Here is a 20,703-nt window from a genome sequence, read left to right on the forward strand (position 1 = left end):
TAAACATTGGCCATGGACTGAAAAATATGCCGTTAAGCATGACAGTCACTCTATTCATAGGTAAAGAGACATCTCGATAGGGATATTTAAAAATTACAAATTCATGTCTGGTTTCTAGTTTCATAGTGGCATTTTGTTATTACGTATTTTTTGAAACAGTATATCCTAAAAATAAAAATGTCTTCATGTGGGGGGACAGAGGTCATTAGCTGTTAAGTCAGGAAACCACTAATGCATTGAGATTTCATTCAATTTATAGAGAATTATTTTTTGTATGGCTTTCTTTCTAGAATTATATCTATTGTGAGAAGTGATTCTCAATTCTGCTCTATGTGTAGGTATTTATTTTTCTAGCAGTGGCTTATAAATTCGCCTAACTAGTTTCTTGGAAAACTTGGAAAATGTGGTTTTTGACAGTACTTTAATACTGTAGGATTACATCATTACAGAATACTGTAGATTTCCAGTTGATGTATTGATCATTAACTTAATATATGGCCCAGTACCCTTAATTCATATGAACTCAGTTAGAGAAGAGATTGAAGTTGTCCGTATTTTTTCCCCAGAGTATTCAGTTCAGATTTGGAAATGTGAAATGAAAGATAAAATGAGTTATGTGAGTTGTGTTATAGGTACTGATACTGATTATCTAATCATAAAAGAAGTTGGGTAGACATACTAAATAATTTCTGAGCCTGAAAATTCCTAGATGTATTGAGCCTTGAAACACAGTTCAGTGGTTCCTTCTTCTAATTGGCTGAACTCAGTGCTTTAATATGGAATAATTGTATACCAACTGAAAGATACTGCCTTATTTCCTGCACAGAGTAGACCATTTTATATACAGGCAATGTTTTTTGGCACTTTAGACACTTTGATTCTCTTATGTGAATTTCATAATTTATTTCTTTGCCCATTTCTAGATATGCTTTCTAGGGTTAAGAAGTTTAGCTCATTAATTTACATACTGCTAATTTTCTCAGACTAGTAAAGTTGAAATGAATCACACATTTCAGTTGCCATTGAGACAACACAGCATAAAATAGCATAATATAATATAGCATGAAAGAGAAGTTCTATTCTCTATGAGGTTCTGTGGAAAGATCTCCTTTTCTGGAAGTGTCAGGAAATGTTTCACACAGGAGGTTCTGGAATGTGAAGGTGAAATCTCTGCTGAACCATGAGAAGAAAACTGGAGGCCCTTCCAAACAGAGGAAACACAATATGTAAACATTCAGTCTGATGACCAAACATAAAGCAAAGAGGAAGAGGAAGAGTTTAACTGTAAGTGAAACTGGAAAAGTAGCAAGGAACATGTCAGAGGGACTCTAATTTTCTGAGTTAGAGTTTGGATTTACTTCCCATTGGCTATCAGGTGATTAGACCAAAACCAGCATCTTTTTTTTTTTTTAACCCTTTACACTCTTAAATAGTCCCTGGACTCCCTCCACTCTTGCCTTCTTTACAGCCAATTCTCTAAACTGCACCTAAGTTCATTTTCTAAAATGTATGACAGATTGTGTCACACACTCCACAGCTTAAACTCTCCAGCAGATCCTCATCAAATTCGGAATATATTAAAAATTTCTGTACATGGACCCTTATGATCTCTTCTCTGCCTGTCTCACAACCTCCTCAGTCACTCCTCACATTAGTCCCCTCCTCTTCCTCTGCTCCTACCACTGACCTTGCCAATCTCCTCCCCATCCTGGACCTGTGTTGGGATCTCCCTCTCCTCCATCTTTGTCTGGCTCATGCCTGTCTACAGGTTTCTGCTTAAGTTTTACTTCCATAGAGAGGCTCTCCTTACCTTAATCTCTAAATAAATCTTCATATCACCATAAATTCCCATTATGCATCCTCTGAATTATACATATATATAATATATATATTTAAGATATATTTACTTTATTTAAATAATTATACATTTGAATATACTTAAATTTTATATAATGTTTATTAATAGAATGTTTATTTAATCAAATATAATCTTTCTTCTCCAGTAGAACCTCACCTCTGCAAGAACAGGAGTTTTGCATTGATTGTAGCTCTCTAGTCCCAAGTGCCTAGAACAATGCCTGGCACAAAATAGACACTCAATATTTATTGAATAAATGTATTAAAGGGAGAAGTATAAGCATAAAAGCAATGGGGCAAGACATGTGTTAAAAGACTCTGGTCACTTACTTTTTCATTGCCACAATCTAGACCCATCCTAGCAAGTCCTGTTGATAACATAAAATGATACCCCCTTTACTTAAAGTGTGACTTCCACTTTGTTTCTCTTTGGGTAACACATCTGGCAGACACACTGAACAAGTTGAATGGTATTCAGCTATTAGGCAGTCCATTTACCTTACAGATGAAGAACAAAACCCAGAGTAGATTAGTACCTTTATCATTGTTCCTTAATAAACCAGTGATCTGGTCAGAATTAGAATATTAGCCTCTGAACTTCACAGTTCTTGTTTTCTATTAGTCTCTTAAAAAAACTCGCCATTATCTGATTTTTCTTACTAATTCAGGACCATGCTTGGTCTTTTTATCTTGTCATTTCCTCTGCTCTACCTACAATTCTGATTTAAATCCCTCTCAGTTAGGTTTATTCATTTTTAAATGTATTCTTGCTTTCATTCACCCATTATATCAGTCACTCACTCTTTGCTCTTTTTCAGACACTGTGGTAAGCTCTAAAGGTACAAGGTGACTCAAGGGGCAGAGTTCATGCTTGACTGGGATCATTTTGCTCTTCTTGCCCATGAACTGTATTAGTTTGCTAGGTTTCTCAGAACAAAGTACCACACACTGGATGGCTTAAGAAAAGGGAAATTTATTGTTTCAGTTCTAGAGGCTAAAAGTCCAAAATCAAGGTATTAACAGGGTTGGTTCCTCCTGAGGGCTCTTCCAGGCCGCTCTCCCAGCTTCTCCTAGCCTCTGTCATTCCTTGTCTTGTAGATAGCGGTATCCCTGTATTTTCACCTTGTCTTCCTTCTTTGTCCATCTCTTTGTCCAAATTTCCTTTCTTCATAAGGACACCAGTCCTCTAGATTAGGTTCTGCATCAGTGACTCAGTTATAATTTGATTACCTCTGTAAAGGCTCTGTGTCTAAATAGTTTCACATTCTGAGGTGTTAGGGATTAGTACACCAACATACTTTTTTTATGTGTGGTCAGGGGATGGGGGAGAGACACATTTCAGCTCATAATATGTATTGAAGCTCTATACTGTACATTTTGTTTGTTCACAGACAAATGTGGACTGTTTTTGCTTGGTTGGTTGACTTTTGGTCGTCTTTCCATACTCATATTTTTTTTCCTTAGTAACTGTCTCAGAAACTTTTTGGAGCACTTTAGTTATTACAGAATTCTTTACCTTATGGGTAAAATTTTCCTGAGGCACCTGTGTGTCTTACTTGACTGCGCATCCAACTCTTGATTTCAATTTGGGTCATGATCCTAGGGTTGTGGGATTGAGCCCCATTTCATGCGTGCTTTGTTTTGAGTTTGGAGCCTCTTTAAATTCTCTCTCTCCCTCTGCCCCTTTCCCCCTCATACACGATAGGTAGATAGATAGGTAGGTAGGTAGGTAGGTAGGTAGATAGATAGATAGATAGATAGATAGATAGAAAAAAAGAAAGAAAGAAGGAAGGAAAGAAAGAACGAAAGAATGAAAGAACGAAAGAACGAAAGAACGAAAGAAAGGGAAAGAATGATTCTTCCTTCCTGGAGATTTAAATTTCATTTTATTCCCACCCTTTTGGAATTCACCTGTGTGTGGCATAAGATTCTTTAATTCACATATGGTTTTTCCATCTTGGAACTTGGATCACATCTTTGACATAGAAGTTCTAAGGCAGAAGTATCATTAGTGTCTAGTTAGTGTTTCAATGGCACTTTGAGTTCAGGCTAACCCCTACAATGTCCTGTATATTCAATTTATTAAAATTAGCACTAATTAACATAAAAATCACAAACTAATGTGTACAGCGTGCATAACTGAAGCAGGGAGTTATCTGAGATAATTTTATTGAGTTATGTAATGTTCCCCAATGTCTGTAAGACATTCTTCCATTCTCCAGACCCCATCATTCTCATATCAAAGTCATAGCTCCAAAGCCAAAATCTGTTTTTTGACAACTTCTATGTAATGAAAAAGTTTTACCTTGTAGCTGAATTCCCTTTACAAATGAAAATTTTTAACTCTGAATATAGATGGAAGAAAATTACTACCTTTTTCCTTAAGTCCTTCAGTTTGTTCCTTGGGAAAATTCTCAAGAGATATAACAAAAACAAAGTCAAAATTTATTGCTTCCAAGGGGTTAAGCTGACTACTTAGACACAACTTGATAATTATTTCTTTTCATCGCAATTTAGAAAGAGCAAGGGAAGAAGTATGCTTTCTAATGGTTCTATGTACACAATGATTTTCTCACTTTTATTAGTAGAATACTTCTTCAATTAGAATGCTTAATGGAAGCTAAATAGTTTTAAAAAAAAGGTGGAAAATGATGTGGAATGATCAAATATCTATCTGTAATGATTAAATGAAGTGACATTCACTACCTTCCCATCACAAAGTCTGGCAACTGTAGATATCCAGTAGTGTTGAGTTCCTTTTCTCAGGTAGACATTTAGCAATATCTCTATTTCTTCAGCACAAATTTACCAACTGTCATTAAAGAGCTTTACTTTATGGGTTGATACAAATAATTCTCAAATATCCTAGTAATTATGTGGCTTTCTTATTTCATGGAATATATAATGCTGCTTCTCTAGAAAGTGGATTCCTCTGCTCTATAACCATTTTAAATTTACTTTTCTGGGTAAATAAACCAGAGCACCAAAATGTGTTCCTCATGCCTTTTATCTTTCTTCTATACAAAGAGACTGATTTACATCATTACCTCAGATGATCAATAACTTCAGGATGGAAGATTAAGGATGTCCTCTACAAAATCAGGGAAGAAAGTGACATCCACTGGGAGAAATAGCATTGTGAATTCATAGGATTTGTTTGCAGCTAGAAGGGATCTAATTCACTCAAAATTCTTGATCTTAAAAATTAACATTTTAAATTATTTCTTTTAAAAAAGACATGTATTGCAAAAGTAGTACGTGTTTTGTCAGTGATGATATATACCACTTTTTGCACTAAAAATAAGCTACATTTAAAATATTATCACCTGTGTATGCCTTAAAAATACATAGAGTATTAAAGCTGTTGTTTCCTACTCTTAGACTTATTGAACAAATACAGAGCTTTTTGAATAATAAAGCAAACTCTTTATTAAATTTTTTTTAAAGTTTATTTATTTTGAGAGAGAGAAAGAGAGAGGGAAGGAAAGGCAAAGAGAGAGGGAGAGAAAGAATGCCACGCAGGTTCTATATAACCAGCACAGAGCCCTATACGGAACTCGATCCCATGACTGTGAGATCATGCAGCTGAAATCAAGAGTCAGACACTCAACCAACTGAGCCACCCAGGCACCCCTAAAACCCTTTTATCCTAGACTTCAAACCAGGATCCTTTTGCAATGCAGATGGTATTCATGAGCTGATTTTAACAAGAATATGTTTTGCTTCATTGACTGCTGTTTTGATAGCTATTTTTAAGATTTTTGGAACTCTTTAATATGTATTTCTGAAAGTAATTTCCATAACCTAAAGTGAAAAATTTTATTTCTATCAATTTTATTTCTGTCAGAACATGCAGAATTAAGAAATAATGACTAGGATGGCCTACTATGTTTTGAAAATTAATATTTATTAGGGATTGCTTTTTATTACTCTTTTGAAAAAGTAAATCAGTCTGTTAAAATTTTGATGAAATTACCTGTTTTATAATGGTGGTATTTATGTATGTCAGTAAAGATTAGTCATATATTTAAGACTGGCTTTGTAAATCATAATTATTCTTTCTATAGCTCTTTATTATTAATATATTTTTCATGATATTTTTTTATGATTAAAATCCTGCATTTGAAAATATAGGTGCTTTAAAATTGAAATAGAAAATACTATTTTAAAGTGTTTTTCAAAATGAATGGCAGTAAAATAATTTATGAGAATTATTAGTTTCTAAAAATAAAAACTAATGTATGCATATATATTGTAAATATTATATAAACACATATATTACATTATATGTTATACATATTATGTTGTATTTTATATATGTATGTATACATATATATACATATATATGTATGTATACATATATATACATATATATGTGTGTATATATACACACTGAGTGAAAACCGAAAGGTTTTAAGTTGATCTCATCAATTTAGTGCTAATTTGTTAACATTGCTATAGTCAATATGTAAGGATTAATTGTAAAACACAACTTTTTAGACTGAAGGAGAAAAAAATCATTCATATTATCCTTAACCAGACATCTGCATTTAAATATATGCAAATAAGCATAATTAAAAGAAACAGATTTATGATTCTAATGTTCACTGAGAGACCTGTGCTAAAAAATGTAACACTTAACTATTTGGATATGCCGGTTTAACACACGGGGGCTATGAATTAATAGAGCATTGATTGTTACTGATGCAGTTTAAAAACAGAGAACATTATTTAACATTAATTAGCTTCCTAAGTGTATTATCATAGTATTAGGTTTTGTTTTTGTTTTTATTTTTTTATGTTTGTTTTGAGAGAGCACAAGCAGGAGAGGTGCAGAGAATAAGGGAGAGAGAGAATCCTAAGCAGGCTTCCACCCAAGAGCATGGAGCCCTATGCGCTATCAGCATGGAGTCCTACACGGGAGGCTCAGGGGCTCAATTCCGTGACGGTGAGACCATGACCTGAGCCGAAATCAAGAGTCAAACATTTGACCAACTGAGCCACCCAGGTGCCCCATAGTATTAGTTTCTTTCTTTTTTTAGAATATTTATTTATTTATTTATTTATTTATTTATTTATTTATTTTTACAGTTTTATAGAACTTTTTATTTTATTATTTTTTAAATATAATTATTGTCAAACTGACTAACATACAGTGTGTAAAGTGTGCTCTTGGTTTTGGGGGTAGATTCCATGGTTCATCACTTACATACAACCCCAGTACTCATCCCAACAAGTGTCCTCCTCAATGCCCATCACCCATTTTCCTCTCTCCCCCACCCCCCTCATCAACCCTCAGTTTGTTCTCTGTATTTAAGAGTCTCTTATGTTTTGTCTCCCTCTCTGTTTTTGTTTTATTTTTCCTTCCCTTCCCCTGTGTTCATCTGTTTTGTTTCTTAAATTATACATATGAGTGAAATCATATATTTATCTTTCTCTCACTTATTTTGCTTAGCATAATACCTTCTACTTCTATCCATGTTGTTGCAAACAGCAAGATTTCATTCATTTTGATTGCCAAGTAATATTCCACTATCTATCTATCTATCCATCCACACACCACATCTTCTTTATCCATTCATCAGGTGATGGACATTTGGGCTCTTTCCATAATTTGGCTATTGTTGATACTGCTGCTGTAAACATTGGGGTGAACATGCCCCTTTGAATCAGCATTTTTGTATCTTTTGGACAAATACCTGGTAGTGCAATTGCTGGGTCATAGGGTAGTTTGATTTTTAATTTTTTAATGAACCTCCATACTGCTTTCCAGAGTGAATGGACCAGTTTGCATTCCCACCAGCAGTGCCAAAATGCTCCTCTTTCTCCACATCCTCGCCAACATCTGTTGTTCCTGAGTTGTTCATTGTAGCCTCTCTCACAGGTGTGAGGTGGTATCTCATTGTGGTTTTGATTTGTATTTCCCTGAAGATGGGTGATGTTGATCATCTTTTCATGTCTGTTAGCAATCTGAATGTCTTCTTTGGAAGAGTGTCTCTTTATGTCTTTTGCCCATTTCTTCACTGGATTAGTTGATTTGGGGGCATAGTATTATTTTCTTATCAATTCACTACACTTTCTCTTTTGAACAGTTGTGTGACTTCTAACTGACTGTCCAATGAAGCTACATGTATAATCTCCCAAATACATCCCCTCCTAACATACACACATGCACCTTTGCAGATTTGTATATATTTCTTAAAATTACTAATTATTTAAGATTATCTAATCTGCATTGGCTCTTATTGAAAAAAATTAGGAAACCACTAAAATGATTCTATTACAAAATTTGGAAAAGTCGACTTATACTTTGAGGTGTAAGGTATTGAGAGGCAGCACAATGGACTTTAGTACTTGTGTGACATTTTCTTATCATCATATGCAACATCAAAATATCCGTGGTTTTGCTTTCCATGGCTTCAGTTACTGTAGTCAACCGCAGTCTGGAAGTAGATTATCCCCCTTCTGTGGTATTGTCAGATGGCCAGTAGCAGCTTAATGCGGAAAATCACAATGCCTGACATTCACCTCACTTCATCCCATCATGTAGGCGTTTTACCATCTAGCATTATCACAAGAAGAGGAAGAATAAATATAGTGAGATATTTTGAGGTAGAGGGAGAAGAGACCACATTCATGTAACTTTTATTATAGTATATTATTATAATCGTTCTAATTTATTACTGTAGTTAATCTCTTATTCTAATTTATAAATTAAACCTTATCACAGATATGTAAGTATAGGAAAAAACAATATATAGGGTTTGGTACTATCCATGATTTAGGAATCCACTGAGGTTCTTGGAACATGTCTCCCATGGATCAGGGAGGACTACTGTATACATTTATAATAGACATGTAGGCATATACATGCATATATACAATATATACCTAATGCTTTTGTGGTCTCCTAGAACTAATAAAATATTTTCATATGCAGTTGCTTGGTTAAGATCCAAACCACTTATTTTCTGCAGGCTATATGTTTCTTTTATATCACAGTTTAAAATGAGGAATCTCAAATCCAGCTCAGCGTTCTTTGCACCCCCACACTTAGCCTAGATTAATTCCATTTGCATCAAATGAGGTCCTAGATTTAGTAGGGTTTTCTCTTTGGTACTGTTCTATGTCTTGAATTATGTGAAGAGTTTGAATTAGGAGAGAACTTTAGAACAAATGTGCTGAGGCAAATGGAGTTTTAAATGAACTACCTCAGCTTATGTAGCTTGAAGCTATAAACAACAAAGGGATTTTAATTAATTAACTTATTTTATTTTATTTATTCTCAAGTTAGCTAACATACAGTGTAGTCTTGGTTTCAGGAGTAGATTCCATTGACTCACCACTTACATGCAATACACAGTGCTCACCCCAACAAGTGTCCTCCTTAATGCTATCACCCGTTTTCCCTACCCCCATCAACCCTCAGTTTGTTCTCTGTATGTAAGAGTCTCTCATGGTTTGTTTCCCTCTCTGTTTTTATCTTATTTGTCCTACCCTTCCCCTATGAGCATATGTTAAGTTTCTCAGATTCCACATATGAGTGAAATCATATGATTTCTGTCTTTCTCTGACTAACCTATTTCACTTAGCATAATACCATCTAGTTCCATCCACGTTGTTGCAAATGGCAACATTTCATTCTTCTTCATTGCCAAGTAATATTCCATTGTGTGTGTGTGTGTGTGTGTGTGTGTGTGTGTGTGTGTGTGTACACACACATACACACCATATCTCCTTAATCCATTCATCAGTTGGTGGACATTTGGGATCTTTCCATAATTTGATAGCAGTGCTATAAACATTGGGGTGCACGTGGCCCTTCAAATAAGCACTCCTGTATCCTTTGGATAAATTTCTACTGGCGCAATTGCTGATCATAGGGGAAGGGTTGCCCTTCCCCAACAAAAGGATTTTTAAATCTATCTTATTTTTACCTCAAGAATAAGTTGCAAGGGATTGAAATTAAAAATAGTGTAAGAAATCATTAATCTGGATACTATAGAACTACTTTTGCAGAATTTTTTTGGTTGAAAAATTTTTGTGAAATGGCAAGTAAAAGCTTAGCTTTATGAAGAACAGTAAATAACCCTCTTGAGGGAATAAACATTTAGTAGAAATAGAAGTTTTTAATAGAAGGTGATTACACTTGTTACTTCTCCTTTCTCCTCAAGTGAATGATTAATTATGTTTAAGAAAAATTATGCATATACAAAAATTGTTTGGGTTCTGTATTAAGTTGTTTTAGCTACATGAGTTAATTACTCTTAGTAGTTTGGACCATATTTTAGGTGACAGGAACAAGCAGAGTCCCCATTGGCTTTTGTTTTGTTTTATTTTGTTTGATAAAGCTCCGCCCTAATCACAGAGCTGTCTCCAGGCATAGAAGCTGCTAGTATGGCTTAGTCATTTACTTCTTTGAACCTCGATATGAAATCTCTGCTTCAAGTACTAATTAGTGCTAATTGTGGAGAATTTCATAATACTTTGTGAAAGACTTGACTTCACAATATGAATTTTACTTTTGATGGGAATAAATGTGCATAAATTTCTTCAGAGTGTCATAGGTATTAAAGCAACAGAAATGTTTGTAACAGAAAAAGCAATGTTATATTTCGAAAAATCTTTGTTGGTGGTTTTTCTGTTCTCCCCTTTATGGCAGGATGTGATGCCTATAAATGCTCCCTCAGATGAACAACACTCACTAAGCTCGGGTTTCATTAATTATCCATCTGGGAAATCATCTAAACACCCATCCACGTATACCTTTATTTTCATGCAATTGAATGTGTAGAATTGAGAATTGGAAAGATAACTGAACTTCTCAAAATGTCTACTAAATATTTAGTAAATATATTGTCATATTTATATGAGCCCAGGAACTTTATTTTCTAGAAGACTGAATAAAATAATCCTTGCCATTTTTTAAAAAAATTAACTGCCTTCTTTTGTCACTTATCTATAGTGTTGTCTTCTAATCAAATGATCCAGCAGTTTATGTGGAATAAGGGCCATGGTCAAGTACTGTCCAAGGAAAATGTGTTCTTTAATTTGTGGGGAGCAATGTCACATGATTTGGGCTTATGAAAAATACATACTTAAATCGTTGCAAACATATATAGGTAAAAACTAGCTGAACTATTTTAATCTCATGTTCCAAGGAAGGTTGTGTAGTAGGCCCAAGGATGGGTAATCAATGAGAGAGAAACAAGAAACACTAGAGATTTCTGTGATTTTGTGGTTTTGAAGAGTCTAAACATAAAATATCTTTATTATCCCAAGATAATTTAGTAGACACTCTCCACCACTATTAAAATGGTCATTATGTTTTCTGTGACTGTTGATAGATAGTTATTGAATCGTCCCTTAAATTGGTAATGAGTCAGTGCTCTGGAAAACGTAGCACATAAGTAAGCAATCATAATTCCAGTGCACCATGCGCAGAAGGTAGCATAATTAGAGATTTACACCTTACAGCATGTGAAATCAAGTTAATTTTGTAGTGGTGAAAGAGTGCCAATTGGGAAATATTTTATAGAAGCCCTGGAGGTCGCTACAATCTCTCTTTGCGGATCAATAATTATTATCAAAATGGAATAATTCGCAGGTAGCCGTAGTACCATAGTCAGCATGCCAGCGTACAAAGAAAAGGCTGCTGAAAGGAAAGAGGGGAACTTGTTTTATTTTTTAAATTGTGTTTCTGTTTTAGGATAAGTTTTCATGTTAATCCTTGAAATGTTTTATTAACTTTATTATTCTACTTCAGACTGTCTGCATAACCCGTGTAACATTTTCTGATGAGGGAATATTGTCATTATCTCAGCGTGGCCTGGTACAGCTGTAAATGATGCTTTACCTTGAAGAAGGAATCAGTGGTAGATCATGAGTCCTAGCATCCAGTGTGCTAGTTCAGAAGCACCAGGTAAAAGCTAAATGAGAGGGGTCCCTGGGTGGCTCATCTGTTAAGCAACTGACTTTGGCTGAGGTCATGATCTCACAGTCTGTGAGTTCAAGCCCTGTGTAGGGCTCTGTGGCTCGGAGCCTGGAGCCTGCTTCAAATTCTCGGTCTCTGTCTCTCTCTACCCCTCCTCTGCTTGCACACACACTGTCTCTCAAAAATAAATAAATAAAACATCAAAAAATTTTTAAATTAATTGAGAAAGTGAGAGGTATCTGTGTTCATCTTCCAGTGTTCTGATCTGTTACTTTCTTAAACTATCAAGTTTTCATAGCCTTTAGGTTATGTCCATGCTTTTAAGTTACTTCTTTGTTTCTCTTTATGCTTACTGGCCATCAAGCCTTCTTTTTGCCTACATAAGAGTGTATAAGCAGAATATGTTTCGCTGCCGTAATACATTTTTCAAGCAGTAACTACAGAAAGAGCAGTTTTAAACTTGGCAATAACAACGACAGTGGAAGATTTAAGGAAGAGAAAAAGGAGGTCATCAGTACCTTTAAGCATTTTCTTTTCTCCTAGGAAAATAGTCAAGGAAACGTAATGTTAAATGAAGCCACACACTAGTTAAGAAGTATAACTGTATTCTTACACAGCAGTGTGTCTTTCTAATGAAAATACAGAATTTAGAAATATAATTGTCTTACTTCTGAAACCATTATCTTTAGTTTCACTTTAATCTTTATCCTCTTGTAGTAAACATGTGACTTTATAACACTGAAGTATCAAAATGTCATATTTCTTTAATCCTTTAAAGCAAATTAATCACATATATTATTCACTGATGGTTTTGTCACGGTCTAAGCCTCCATAGATCCTTAAAGACAACCTCTCTTCTGTTTATATGTCAAGCTTGGCAAATCAGGGCCTTATGTGATTTCCAAGGCCATGGTTCTTAAAAGTCCTTATCATTGGCATTGCTGTCCAACTAGAATTTAAATGTGTCTGTACAGATAAAGGGGTTAACTTTGTTTGGATGGACTCTGTAACTCAAATGGTCCCTCGCAGAGCTCTCAGATCTTGAATATGACACAGACCTATGTTCATATGATTAAGAAAGTAGAATACCTCTCATTATTCTGATCTCTTCCAGCAGGAAGAACAAAACACAATTGAAGTTTTCAATAAATTATCTGGCCACACTGTAATGTATCCTTCAGTGTGTATAATACTTTGTCACTGAAACATGAAAGCAAAGTTCGGGTGCCACTGGTTAATTGCAAACAATGGAGTCTATTTGTCCCTAAGTAACAGTGTGGCTGGTTTAAATTTGTAAAAATTGGAAAAAAGGAAAAACTGTCAATTTTTTTCACACTCACCTAGCATTGAGCATGTCAAATATGCAATGGAATGCTATTGCCAAAATTAGACAAAGTTTCCAAAAGCATATCAGAGCCTAATTACTCATGTGAGAAGTACATTTTATCATATTCTAATTAACTATACAAAATCTTTTGAGTGGTTCAGGGAGTTGATGCAGTTTAGAAGGTTGAAGATTTTGATTTTCTACTATAGAAATAATATAGACACGTAAAAAATGTGGCTGGTTCAGTTTATTATAAAATGAGGCATAGTTTGTTTTTGTTTTTTGCAAATGCAGAAAATTATAGCTAGGTTTTAATAGCCACTACCATGAACTACAACTTTAAAACATAATTTTAACAAAAACATATACATTCCAGAAGTAAAAAAAAAATAAGCGTTTATTTTGAGAGAGACAAGCACACACATGAGCAGGGAAGGGGCAGAGAAAAAGGGACAGAGAGAATCCCAAGCAGCCTTTGTGAGGTTAGAGAAGAGCCCAATGTGGGGCTCAATCTCACAAAAACATGAAATCATGACCTGGACCAAAATCAAGAGTCAGACGAACTGAGCCACCCAGGCTCCCCAGAAGTAAAACTGTTTTAAAACGTGTTTAGATTTTGTTCATATCTCAGAATTTGGGGAGTAATAATATATCCTGTTTTTTTAAAATGAGGTGAAATTCACATAACATAAAATTAACCATTTAAAAGTGAATGATTTAGTGGCATTTTGCATACACAAAATTGTGCAACCAGGACCTCTATCCAGTACCAACAACTTGTAATCAAACCAAACATAACCTCCTTACCTGTCCTTGTCTATTAAGCATATACTGTCTCTTCTTTCTTCCCTTCAACTTGGGCAACCACCAGTTTGTTTTCTATCTGTATGGTTTTACCTGCTCTGCACAGAATCATGTAATAACCTTTTGTCTCTAACTTCTTTCACCTCAAATAATGTTTTCCAGGGTCATTTGGTTGTAGTATGTGTCAATATTTTATGTCTAAATTATCCTGGATTATGTATGCCACAGTTTGTTTTTTTCATTAATCTGTTTATGGATATTAGGGTTGTTTCTACATTTTGACTATTAAAACAGTACTGCACTGACCATTAATGCATGAATATTTGTTTGAGTACCTGTTTTCAGTTCTTTTAGCTATACACCTAGGAGTGGAATTGCTGGGTCATATGGTAATTCCATATTTAACTTTATAAGGAATTATCAAACTGTTTTCCACAGTAGGTAGAACATTTTATATTCCCATCAGGACTTTATGAAAGTTCTAATATTTCTTTATCCTTCCAATATTATTATCCATTTATCATCATTATCATTTCCATCCTAGTAGATATGAATTAGTATCTCACTATGATTTTAATTTGCTAATGACCAATGATAATTGAGCATCTTTTCATGTACTTAGTCATTTGTATTTCTTATATGGAGAAATGGCTGTTCAAATTTTTTGCCCATTTTTTAATTAGGCTTTTTGTCTTTTTGTTGTTGAGTTACAGGTCTTTTTTATATATTCTGGATACTAGACTATTATCACATGTATGATTTGCAAGTTTTTCCCACATTCTATAGGTTTTTTTTTTCATTTTCTTAATAATGACCTTGGATGCACAGAAGTTTGAAATTTTTGATGAAGTTTCATTTATCTATTTTTCCTGTTTTTGCTCAAGCTTTTGATGTCATATCTAACAATCATTGCCAATTCCAAGGTCATAAAGATTTATTTCCATGTTTTCTATTAACAGTTTTATGGTTTTGGCTTTTTTATTTAGGTAGTCATTCAGTTTTGAGTTAAGTTTTGAATAGGGTATAAGGTAGGTGTCCATTTCCATTCTTTTGCATATGGATATATACCACCATTTGTTGAAGAGATTATTCTTTCCCTATTAATGGCTTTTGAACCCTTGTCAAAAATCAATTAACCATAGATGTGTTTATTTCCACACTCTCAGTTCCATACTATTGATTTATTTTTGTTCTTATGCCAGTACCGCACTGTTTTGATTACTATAGCTTTCAAGTTGTTCTGAAATAACAAAGTGTGGGTCCTCCAAATTTGTTTTTTCTCTTTCCATATAGTTTTGGCTGATGGAGGCTCTTTGAAATTCCATATGAACTTGATAATCACCTTTTTTATTTCTGCAAAAGAAGGCCACTGGGGTTTTTATAGGGTTTTCAGTGAATCTTTTGATCACTTTGGGTAGTATGGTCATCCTAACCTTATGATACGTCTTCCAATCCATGAACATAGGATATCTTTCCATTTATTTAGCTATCTTTTTTTGTTTGTTTTTCAGCAATTTTTTTTTAATTTTTAATATAGTAAACAGTGTACTAATAAGTCTTGCCTTTTTGGTGAAATTATACCTACGTACTGTATTCTTTAAATGCTGGTATCAATGTAATTGCTTTGTTGATTTCCTTTTCATATTGGTCTTTGCTGGTATATATAGAACCACCACGGACATTTTTCCATTTATCTTGTGCCCTGCAAGTTTGCTATATTTACTTATTAGCTCTTAGTTTCTTTTGCATTCTTTGGTATTTTCTATATATAGAATCATGCCATCTGTAAATGGAATTGTTTTACTTCTTCCTTTCCAATTTGTTTGCCTTTTATTTATTTGTCTTGACTAACTTCTCTGGCTAGATCCTCCAATATAAAGTAGAATAGCAATGTTAAAACTAGGCTTCCTTATCCTGTTCCTGATCTCAGGTTAAAAGCGTTCAGTCTGTGGTTTTTCTTATGAATTATCTTTATCATGTTAATGAAGTTCGCTTCAGTTCCTAATTTTGTGAGTGTCTTTACCATGAAAGCGTGATGGATTTTATCAAAAAAATTTTTTTCTATATCAATTGAAATTATCATACTGTTTCTTTCCTTCAATTTCTGGATTTGCTGTATCACTTTGACTTTCACCTTGTAGTATGTTATCTCACACTACAGTCTTGGGATAAATCTTACTAGGTTATTCTCTTAACATGCTATTGTATTGGACTTAGTTTAGTAGTACTTTGTTGAAGAATTTTGCATCTGTCTTCATATATGATATTGGTCTATAGTTTTCTGTGGTATCTTTGTCTTACGTTGGTATCAAGGTAATATTCACTTCATAAAATAAATTAAGAAGTGCTTACTCTTGTGTTTTGGGAAGCATTTCAGGAAGACTGGAGTTCATTATTCTTTGTGATAGAATTAACCACTGAAACCATCTGACCCTGGGCTCTTTTTGTTGTGGCTGGGAGATTTTTGTTTACTGATTCAATCTCTTTTTATAGATCTTATTATAGATTTGTTCAGATGTTTTCATTATTTTCTTGAATCAGTTTTAGTAATTTGAATATTTCTAGAATTTCTCCATTTGGATTTTGCCTAGGTTATTTAATTTGTGGGCATGTAACTGTTCACAGTAGTCTCTTATTTTTTTTTTTTTTTTTTTAGTTCTGTAACTTTGATAGTAAGTCCCCACTGTCATTTCTACTTTTGTTTCCTCTATTTTTCTTTTTTTTTTTAATATGAAACTTACTGTCAAATTGGTTTCCATACAACATGCAGTACTCATCCCAACAGGAGCCCTTCTCAATACCCATCACCCACTCTTCCCTCCCCTCCCTCACACCCCCCACCAACCCTCATTAGTTCTCAGTTTTGAAGAGTCTCTTGTGTTTTGGCTCCCTCCCTCTCTAACCTCTTTTTTTTCTCATTCCCCTCCCCCATGGTCTTCTATTAAGTTTCTCAGGATCCACATAAGAGTGAAAACATATGGTATTTGTTTTTCTCTGTATGACTTATTTCACTTAGCATAACATTCTCCAGTTCCATCCACGTTGCTGCAAAAGGCCATATTTCATTCTTTCTCATTGCCAAGTAGTATTCCATTGTGCATATAAACCACAATTTCTATATCCATTCATCAGTTGATGGACATTTAGGCTCTTTCCATAATTTGGCTATTGTTGACAGTGCTACTATAAACATTGGGGTACAAGTGCCCCCATGCATCAGCACTCCTGTATCCCTTGGGTAAATTCCTAGCAGTGCTATTGCTGGGTCATAAGGTAGATCTATTTTTAATATTTTGAGGAACCTCCACACTGTTTTCCAGAGTGGCTTCACCAGTTTGCATTCCCACCAAAAGTGCAAGAGTGTTCCTGTTTCTCCACATCCTCACCAGCATCTATAATCCCCTGATTTGTTCATTTCAGCCACTCTGACTGGCGTGAGGTGGTATCTGAGTGTGGCTTCAATTTGTATTTCCCTGATGAGGAGCGATGTTGAGCATCTTTTCATGTGCCTGTTGGCCATCCGGATGTCTTCTTTAGAGAAGTGTCTATTCATGTTTTCTGCCCATTTCTTTACTGGATTCTTTGTATTTTGGGTGTGGAGTTTGGTGAGCTCTTTAAAGATTTTGGATACTAACCCTTTGTCCGATATGTCATTTGCAAATACCTTTTCCCATTCCATTGGTTGCCTTTTAGTTTTGTTGTTTGTTTCATTGCCAGTGCAGAAGCTTTTTATCTTCATGAGGTCCCAATAGTTCATTTTTGCTTTTAATTCCCTTGCCTTTGGGGATGTGTCACGTAAGAAATTGCTGCAGCTGAGGTCAGAGAGGTTTTTTCCTGCTTTCTCCTCTATGGTTTTGATGGTTTCCTGTCTCACATTCAGGTCCTTTATCCATTTTGAGTTTGTTTTTGTGAATAGTGTAAGAAAGTGGTCTAGTTTCATCCTTCTGCATGTTGCTGTCCAGTTCTCCCAGCACCATTTGTTAAAGAGACTGTCTTTTTTCCATTGGATGTTCTTTCCTGCTTTGTTAAAGATTAATTGGCCATACTTTTTTGGGTCTAATTCTGGGGTTTCTATTCTATTCCATTGGTCTGTGTGTCTGTTTTTGTGCCAATACCATGCTGTCTTGATGATGACAGCTTTGTAGTAGAGGCTAAAGTCTGGGATTGTGATGCCTCACGCTTTGGTCTTCTTCTTCAAAATTACTTTGTCTATTTGGGGTCTTTTGTGGTTCCATACAAATTTTAGGATTGCTTGTTCTAGCTTCAAGAAGAATACTGGTGCAATTTTGGTTGGGATTGCATTGAATGTGTAGATAGCTTTGGGTAGTATTGACATTTTAACAATATTTATTCTTCTAATCCATGAGCACGGAATGTTTTTCCATTTCTTAATATCTTCTTCAATTTCTTTCATAAGCTTTCTATAGTTTTCAGCATACAGGTCGTTTACATCTTTGGTTAGGTTTATTCCTAGGTATTTTATGCTTCTTGGTGCAATTGTGAATGGGATCAGTTTCTTTATTTGTCTTTCTGTTGCTTCATTATCACTGTATAAGAATAAAACTGATTTCTGTACATTGATTTTGTATCCTGCAACTTTACTGAATTCATGTATCAGTTCCAGTAGACTTTTGGTGAAGTCTATCAGGTTTTCCAAGTATAATATAATGTCATCTGCAAAAAGTGAAAGCTTGACTTCATCTTTGCCAATTTGGATGCCTTTCATTTCCTTTTGTTGTCGGATTGCTGATGCTAGCACTTCCAACACTACGTTAAACAACAGCGGTGAGAGTGGACATCCCTATCGTGTTCCTGACCTCAGTGGGAAAGCTCTCAGTTATTCCCTATTGAGTATGGTATTAGCTGTGGGCTTTTCATAAATGGCTTTTATGATGTTTAACTCTGTTCCTTCTATCCTGACGTCCTCAAGGATTTTTATTAAGAAAGGATGCTGAATTTTGTCAAATGCTTTTTGTGCAATTGACAGGATCATATGATTCTTATCTTTTCTTTTATTAATGTGATATATCACATTGATTAATTTGTGAATGTTGAACCAGCCCTGCAGCCCAGGAATGAATCCCACTTGATCATGGTGAATAATTCTTATATGCTGTTGAATTTGATTTGCTAGTATCTTATTGAGAATTTTTGCATCCATATTCATCAAGGATATTGGCCTGTAGTTCTCTTTCTTTGCTGGGTCTCTGTCTGATTTTGGAATCAAAGTAATACTGGCTTCATAGAATGAGTCTGGAAGTTTTCCTCCCCTTTCTGTTTTTTGAAACAGCTTGAGGAGGATAGGTATTATCTCTGCTTTAAATGTCTGGTAGAATTACCCTGGGAAGCCATCTGTCCTGGACTCTTATTTGTTGGGAGATTTTTGATGACTGATTCAATTTCTTTGCTGGTTATGGCTCTGTTCAAGTTTTCTATTTCTTCCTGTTTGAGTTTTGGAAGTGTGTGGGTGCTTAGGAATTTGTCCAGTTTTTCCAGGTTGTCCAGTTTGTTGGCATACAATTTTTCATAGTATGCCCTGATAATTGCTTGTATTTCTGAGGGATTGGTTGTAATAATTCCATTTTCATTCATGATTTTATTTATTTGGGTCATCTCCTTTTTCTTTTTGAGAAGCCTGGCTAGAGGTTTACCAATTTTGTTTATGTTTTCAAAAAACCAACTCTTGGTTTCATTGATCTGCTCTACAGGTTTTTTAGATTCTATATTGTTTATTTCTGCTCTGATCTTTATTATTTCTCTTCTGCTGGGTCTGGAGTGTCTTTGCAGTTCTGCTTCTGTTTCCTTTAGGTGTGCTGTTAGATTTTGTATTTGGGATTTTTCCTGTTTCTTGAGATAGGCCTGGATTGCAATCTATTTTCCTCTCAGGACTGCCTTTGCTGCATCCCAAAGTGTTTGGATTGTTTTATTTTCATAATCATTTTTTTCCATATATTTTCTAATTTCTTCTCTAGTTGCCTGGTTGACTCATTCTTTCTTTAGTAGGGTGTTCTTTAACCTCCATGCTTTTGGAGGTTTTCCAGACTTTTTCCTGTGGTTGATTTCAAGCTTCATAGCATTGTGGTCTGAAAGTGTGCATGGTATGATATCAATTCTTTTATACTTATGAAGGTCTGTTTTGTGACCCAGTATGTGATCTATCTTGGAGAATGTTCCATGTGAATTCAAGAAGAAAGTATATTCTTTTCCTTTGGAATGCAGAGTTCTAAATATATCTATCAAGTCCATCTGATCCAATGTATCATTCGGGGCCCTTGTTTCTTTATTGACCGTGTGTCTAGATGATCTATCCATTGTTGGAAGTGGAGTATTAAAGTCTCCTGCAATTACCACATCCTTATCAATAAGGTTGCTTATGTTTGTGATTGTTTTATATATTTGAGGGCTCCTATATTTGGCTATAGACATTTATAATTGTTAGCTCTTCCTGATGGATGGACCCTGTGATTATTATATTATGCCCTTCTTCATTTCTTGTTACAGCCTTTAATTAAAGTCGTTTGTCTGATATAAGTATGGCTACTCCAGCTTTCTTTTGACTTCCGGTAACATGATAGATAGTTCTCCATCCCTCACTATCAATCTGAAGGTGTCCTCAGGTCTAATATGAGTCTCTTGTAGACAGCAAATAGGTGAGTCTTGTTTTTTTAATCCATTTTGGTACCCTATGTCTTTTGGTTGGAACATTTAGTCCATTTACATTCAGTGTTATTATCGAAAGAAATGGGTTTAGAGTCATTGTGATGTCTGTAGGTTTCATGCT

General features: G+C 34.8%; 1 protein-coding gene across 12 annotated transcripts in view; it reads left to right on the forward strand.

Annotated features, from left to right (window-relative positions):
- PCLO (piccolo presynaptic cytomatrix protein) overlaps positions 1–20,703 on the forward strand; it is a 419,937-nt gene that overhangs the window by 218,334 nt on the left and 180,900 nt on the right. The window lies entirely within an intron of this gene.

The sequence above is a fragment of the Acinonyx jubatus genome, chromosome A2 (assembly GCF_027475565.1).
Source record: "Acinonyx jubatus isolate Ajub_Pintada_27869175 chromosome A2, VMU_Ajub_asm_v1.0, whole genome shotgun sequence".
In the NCBI taxonomy this organism is placed as follows: domain Eukaryota; kingdom Metazoa; phylum Chordata; class Mammalia; order Carnivora; family Felidae; genus Acinonyx; species Acinonyx jubatus.